The sequence below is a fragment of the Podarcis tiliguerta genome, assembly GCF_965153285.1.
Source record: "Podarcis tiliguerta genome assembly, chromosome: 17".
Lineage (NCBI taxonomy): Eukaryota > Metazoa > Chordata > Lepidosauria > Squamata > Lacertidae > Podarcis > Podarcis tiliguerta.
The window spans coordinates 12,881,594-12,888,874 of NC_139550.1; the positions used below are offsets into that span (position 1 = coordinate 12,881,594).

Genomic DNA, 7,281 nt, shown 5'->3' on the forward strand with positions numbered 1-7,281 from the left:
TTTCCAAGAATGTCCTCTTGATTAAGAACATGGAATAGTAGCTTAGAAGTCTACCTCATCTGGGATTCTTGGTGAGAATTCAGCAGCTACATAGTCCTCAAGAACTGGACAGTGAGTGGTCTGCCATTGAACCTAGTTCTACCTTCTGCTTTCCCCTGAGCTAAGGAATGTTGAAGGGTTGAAGGAAATCAGCCCTGAGTGCGTGTTCACTGGAAGGACAGATCCTGAAGCTGAGGCTCCAATACTTTGGTCACCTCATGAGAAGAGAAGACTCCCTGGAAAAGACCCTGATGTTGGGAAAGATTGAGGGCACAAGGAGAAGGGACAACAGAGGACGAGATGGCTGGACAGTGTTCTCGAAGCTACCAGCATGAGTTTGACCAAGCTGCGGGAGGCAGTGGAAGATAGGAGTGCCTGGCGTGCTCTGGTCCATGGGGTCACGAAGAGTCGGACACCACTAAACGACTAAACAACAACAAGGAATGTTGGGAACAGGGTTCTATGAAGTAGGGAACACAAGCAAAGAACTGTCAGACCTTCACAACACTAAGGCTATAAGCCCCCTGTTGGAGCAGACCAACTGGTCTATCTAATTCATCAACCACCTCCCAGTGACCAACCAGATGTTGACAGGATGTTCACAAACAGGGCCCATAGGAAATACCCTTCTTCCATTGATGTCCCCTCAGTGATATGTTGCTTCTGAATATTCTAGCTAGTCATAAGGACTGATTGCAGCTGATCTGGCGGGGAGTCGTGTCAGATCAGAGCCACTTAGAATTTGTAGCACACACTTTGATTACATTTTGTTTTTCTGATTTGCTCACAGATGACCTCCAGGCAATGCGGGCCCTAGCTTGCAAATACCTATACGTGTGAAACAACCCACTGTAATGGCTGCTTGCTCTGACAACGGTTTTATTCATTTGTTTCTTTGTGTTCCTAGCTATTGAAGCATAAGCTCATCTGCAGTACTTTGGTTTTTGTTCTCTTGAAAGCATAGGACAAATGTTGCTGCTGTATATTCTCTGCACACATACCTGTCCGTAACATTCAGGCCGAAGGGGGAGATATTGATTTCTTTTCTCGTCTCACTACAACTATTGTGATGGATTACTCAGGCTCTCAAACTCCCTGTTGCAGGTTAGGGGTTCTTCTTTGCCTGTACTTTTATTTTTTTTAAATTATCTTCTTAGGCAACTTTCTTTATTCTGACATTAGGGATGGAATATGTCAGTCAGCTCTGCACCTCAAAGAAGTTTTCAGCATAGATTCCCGCTGTGGCTGCTGCAAAACCATTAGTGAAGGCAACAGCTCAAATGGACAGGACTTCAGTAGGAGATTCACTGTACAGAGGCAGCTGCCGCCACCTTCAGGCCTAAATCTCAGACGTCACTAATTATATTTTGGAAGTGTGATGAGGGTGATGGCTTTGTGTTTGCTGCACAACGGAGCAAGGGATTAGAATGCGTGCAAGCGAAATGGATGCATAAATCAAGATTAGCGCCTTGGGACCTATGACTTAGCACTGTACCCAGAAACCAACAGGAAGTCAGGTGCGGGTGCGGGAGCAAGTCTGCCAAACATGTAGTTCAGCAAGCCAAAGTTGATCACAACTCACAAGCCGTGTTTGGTAGTAGATGAGGGACTCCCTTGTCTGATGTTTTTCATGCCTGCCTATAACTATAAAACAGAGGTGGGTTCAGCCAGAAGATGAGTCACAAGTCTTTGAGGCCTGAGTTGGAACCAAGTCAGCTGATATCTGCTCCTTTTAGCTAAAGCTTCTAGTCTGGGAATGTCCTGATGGGCACAACTGCAAGCTGTACATTTACTGTTTTTGAGACACGCATGTGCTCTTCTTCCTCAGATCAGACTCAGGGGAAACTTGTTTTTATGATTTCAGCAGAATCCACACATGTATCTTTACAGGAAGGAAGGCAGCAAAACAGTGGCGTAGCGTGGGGGGTGCAGGGGGGGCCGGCCGCACCGGGCGCAACATCTGGGGGGGGGGGGCGCTTGCACTCGCAGCTCTCTGCCCCTACCAGGCTCACTCACTCTCTCTCACTGCAGTGCTGGCTGTGCGAATCCGATCCGAGCCGCTGGGTCGCCGCCCACTGTGGAGGAGAGGGTGCCAGGCGTGCGGTGCGGTGCGAAGAGAGAGCGAGGGACTATCTGGGGGAGGGACAGTGCAGCGGGGGGGGGGGGCGCAAATTACTTGCCTTGCCCCAGGTGCTGACAACCCACGCTACGCCACTGCAGCAAAATGACATAACTCCTGCACCCATTACTGTTCGATGGTACTTCAATACACCACCAAAGTCATAATGCCCTATCATAAAAATGATTCTGACATAGTTTGCCTCCTCTTCCTCTTTATGTAATTTTGTGTATGTGTGTGCACCATCCCCAGAATCAGAGAACTGGAAAGGACTCTGAAGATAATCTAGACCAAATGTGGGAGATTTTGGCCTTCCAGACGTTGCTGGACTACAACACCTATCGGCGCCAGCAAGCATGGCCAATGGACAGCAATGAGGGGAGTTGTAGTTTAGGAACAGCTGGAGGACCAAAGGTTCCCCACAAAATGATATAGAATATTCCCTGCCGGTGCAGAAAATCCCACATTTTCAAAATCCGTATTTCCAATGCTTTTCCCCCAGCTGGAACTCACAGGAACTGAGTTCTGGCAACTCTCAGGTGGGTTCCACTGCCCATTATAAGAGAACAAGGTGAGTTCATGGTGAGTTCCAGCACCTCTTTTCCTAGAAAAATACTAGTGTTTTATGATTCTATTCTTGTTTTAAATGTGCAAGAAGTTCCTTCCTTCCTTCCTTCCTTCCTTCCTTCCTTCCTTCCCTGGGTGTATTCAAAACTGGGACCACCACTTTCCTATCTGAACTAGTGCAGTTGAAGAATTAATTTACCATAGGATCTGTGATTTGTATATGTTGGTCAATGACTATTAAGTGGTTCAGAATATTGTAGATGCATTGTGCTGTAATATACTTGGCAGCCACTCTGACCTAAGAGATGGCATTACTTACCCATTAGTAAGAGAGAAAGCAATCAAGAAATTGAATATTTCAGCTCTATCCCCAGTGAACTCAAGGAACCGGCAGTCCGGCTGGAAAAACACCCATATACTAAGAGAACCATTTATTTTAGAAACTACATTTATTCCATAGCAGATGGTATGCTTTTGTTTAATAATGTGGTAGCAGCCGCAAGGCATGTTGCCTTGTTCTGTATTCTATAGTCATTATACCCATGATGTAGAAATACGGGCGCCCAGGGCAACGTAACCAAATCTATAATTAGGCGCCTAAATATAGACAAATCTCCCCTCCACCTTTAATCACATTGATTAGGAAATGCCAGCCTCTGCATTTGCTCAGAAACACATAAAAATAGCTTTTCTAAGACGAATAGTTGTCCTCCAGGCATGTTTGGAATGGGTAATGTTTGGAATGCTGTAATCTAAGCACTCCCTGCCTGTGCTTGGTTGCGTGCTACCTGTTAAGCACACATATGAATAAACAGACTATTGCAAAGACACTATTGCAATATTTAGCAATCTGCCCTTCAAGGAAACTGGCCACCTGAAATGGATGGATGGATGGATTGATTGCCACCTAACCCTAACCCTAAAAGACCACCCATGGAATTTTCAATCGCTCCTGGAAGTGTGAAATACAGTTCACACCAGCTTTCGTAGTTATATCATTTATTCCTGCATTGCAGGGCCTGAATTAAATGGCCCTTTGGGTCACTTCCAACTCTACAATTCTATGATTCTGTGTCATGATTTGTACCTACAATAGCTGGGAAACAAAGAGTGTGATGTTCTAAGACATCATCATCATCATCATCATCATCATCATCATTATTTATACCCTGCCTATCTGCATGGCTTCCCCAGCAACTCTGGGCAGCTTCCAACAAAATATTTAAATACAGTAATGCATCAAGCATTAAAAGCTTCCCTAAACAGGGCTGCCTTCAGATGTCTTCTAAAAGCCTGGTGGTTGTTTTTCTCTTTGACATCTGGTGGGAGGGCGTTCCACAGGGCGGGTGCCACTACCGAGAAGGCCCTCTGCCTGGTTCCCTGTACAGTGGTACCTCGGGTTACATACACTTCAGGTTACAGACTCCGCTAACCCAGAAATAGTACCTCGGGGTAAGAACTTTGCTTCAGGATGAGAACAGAAATCGTGCTCTGGCGGCGTGGTGGCAGCCGGAGGCCCCATTAGCTAAAGTGGTGCTTCAGGTTAAGAACAGTTTCAGGTTAAGAACGGACCTCTGGAACGAGTTAAGTACTTAACCCGAGGTGCCACTGTAACTTGGCTTCTTGCAGTGAGGGAACTGCCAGAAAGCCCTTGGCGCTGGACCTCAGTGTCCAGGTAAAATGATGAGGGTGGAGACCCTGCTTCACGTCCAATGCGTCAATTGCAGCAGATAGATCCTGCAATGAATTCTGGTCAATCGCCACCCGCCCTCCACTGGGAGGGGCTGTTTTGATGCTGCACACGCCCACCCCTGCCCCATTGACGCGCACCCACCCTACACCCACCCCTGCCATGTCAGGGAAAGCAGGCAGCGTCAGGGGAAGCAGGCGGCACGCCCTCCCACCCTGCGCCCATCCCTGCTCCCTCGGGGGAAGCAGCCAGCGCCCCCCCCCCCTGCACCCATCTCTGGGTGGTAGATCACTGCCAATTTTTATACTGGATCGTGGATCACAGTCAACTTCAAGTTGGACACGCCTGTTCTAAGATAAGCCAATTGTATTGTTTTTCCTGCATGAAGAATTATTTGTAATTGAAAGTTCTTCCAATTACTTCTAATTGAAAGCCTAGCAGACTGTCACATTTGGCCAATGAATGGAATATGAATTTCTTATATTCAATCCATAAGACAACTGTTCTTGCACCTAGCACATACCTTATTCAGTTTTTATTTATCTAGGCTGATAGCCAGCGCTGTACTTTGGGTTTGTTTTATCTCCTTTGCTATCACAACTTGTGAGAGAGAAACCTCATAGCTTGTCTCTCCATAGACTGCAATACCAAATGACCAAAAGGGCCGAGGTACCCTGAACTGGTAATATCCATTTAAATTAATGGACTTAAGTCTGAGTATGACTAACGCTGGAAATCATCCACCAATTCAAGATTCCAATTTGTAAATCAGCAGAATTGCCCTAGGTTTAATTTGCTAAGTTGTCTATGTTCTGGAGTCCTCAGCAATACTGAAGCCCAATCTTCTGCTCTAACTTTAGTTAGCCAGAGTTACTTAAAAGCTGTATTCCCTATTTTTATCCGGTATGTTGATGGACTGTGTTTTGGGTTAATCCTTCTGTTGCATAAATTGTTTTCTAAACACCCTCGAGATTCCACTAGAACAAAAAGCTGGGGTGCAAATTGAATTTCACTATAATACCAAAAAGTTCAGAATTTACTTTTTAAGATGCATGTGGCTGGAGGAAGGGAACATTTATGAACATAGCTTTCAGACTGCAGTAGTACCCTAGAGTGGCAACAAAATGCAAAGTGAGCCAATTTAATTTCTGTGCATATATCATTATTTAGATTTGCAGCCTGCCTTTCAAAGCAGCGATTCTCAAGGGTGGCTTACACTAAATTGCAGCGCGCACACATGTACAAAAATCCCCAAACCACAAAACTCAGCAGCTGTTAGTTCTCTCTGGCCCATGGACTGGGCCAGAATGTCCTTGTTTCCAACCCGAAGGGTCAGTGTGCTCTTCCTAGGGTGAACCAAGACGCCTTCCATATCTTTTCCCCTGGTCAATGGATGGGGCCAGGCTGGCCTTCCCCTTTACCCAGATAACTGTATGAATTATCATCACTCACCCTCTTCTTACAGAAAAAAGTGACTTGGAAGAACAAAGGGGTATGAAAGTTGGAGTGCAAAGTCTGTAAAAGTAATGCCCCGAATATATTTACTGATGGCATCCGTCTGTCTTGAGACAATGGAGTAAGCCACTGGGGGTGAAGTCAAACCATCGCATTAGCAGCATCAACTAGACTTTCCTGGGGCACAAGCCCAGGCTGTCAGACAACAAGACCCCCCTCTCAGCCTCACTGATGTGATCCAAAAGAAAGCAGAGCAATACAAGGGTTGCAGAAGTTGCCGGAAGGAGGCATACAAGATGTCATCTGAAAGTCTTAGGGACCTCACTAAGGGATTTGTGTAGGGTTTACTCCTTAGCCGTTTCTTCTCTCAAAGATGTCCTGAGAGGTCATGGGTATGGATTTTTCCTCTTGGTTTAATCCTGAAGCCTTTCTCATGGTACAGCCGTACCTTGGTTTTCGAACAGAATGCATTCTGGAAGTCCATTCGACTTCCAAAACGTTCAGAAACCAAGGCATGGCTTTCCATAGGCTCCCGATTGCGCACGCAAGCTGGAAACAAAAGCAGAAGCCACATCGGACATTCGGCTTCCAAAAAAAAACCCCAACAACATTCGAAAACTGGAAAACTCACTTCTGGGTTTTGATCTGTTTGGGAGCCAAAACATACAAGTACCAAGGCGTTTGACAACCAAGGTACAACTATAACCCCAAGGCAGGGATCAGTGTTTTCCTTCTCCTGGACAGGCTCCCTTCCCAGAGGGACAAGCCTCATCTGCCCCTCATTTCCCTCTATAGCATGTGCAGAAACCACCTTCTTGACTCCATTGGACCCACTATTGGACTCCCCCCAAAACACACACACACACAGGTAGAGAGAAAGTGTGTGTGTGTGTATGTGAGTAAAGGTAAAGGGACCCCTGACCATTAGGCTGACTCTGGGGTTGTGGCGCTCATCTCGCTTTACTGGCCGAGGGAGCTGGTGTACAGCTTCCAGGTCATGTGGCCAGCATGACTAAGCCGCTTCTGGAGAACCAGAGCAGCGCACGGAAACGCCATTTACCTTCTCGCCGGAACGGTACCTATTTATCTACTTGCACTTTGACGCGCTTTCGAACTGCTAGGTTGGCAGGAGCAGAGACCGAGCAACGGGAGCTCACCCCGTCGCGGCGATTTGAAACGCCGACCTTCTGATCGGCAAGCCCAAGCCTCAGTGGTTTAACTCACAGCGCCACCCCCGTCCCTCATATATATATATAGAGAGAGAGAGAGAGAGAGATGAGTGTGTGGTGTGTGTGAGTTTTAAAATTGTAAACAATTCTTATCATTTATTTCTCTTGCCCAAGGCTATTTACATACATGCATACATACATACATTATATACATACATACATTATTGTTGTTGGCACAAGTC

General features: G+C 46.3%; 1 long non-coding RNA gene across 1 annotated transcript in view; it reads right to left on the bottom strand.

Annotated features, from left to right (window-relative positions):
- Positions 1-7,281, bottom strand: part of LOC310668040 — a 1,372,673-nt gene that overhangs the window by 1,250,457 nt on the left and 114,935 nt on the right. The window lies entirely within an intron of this gene.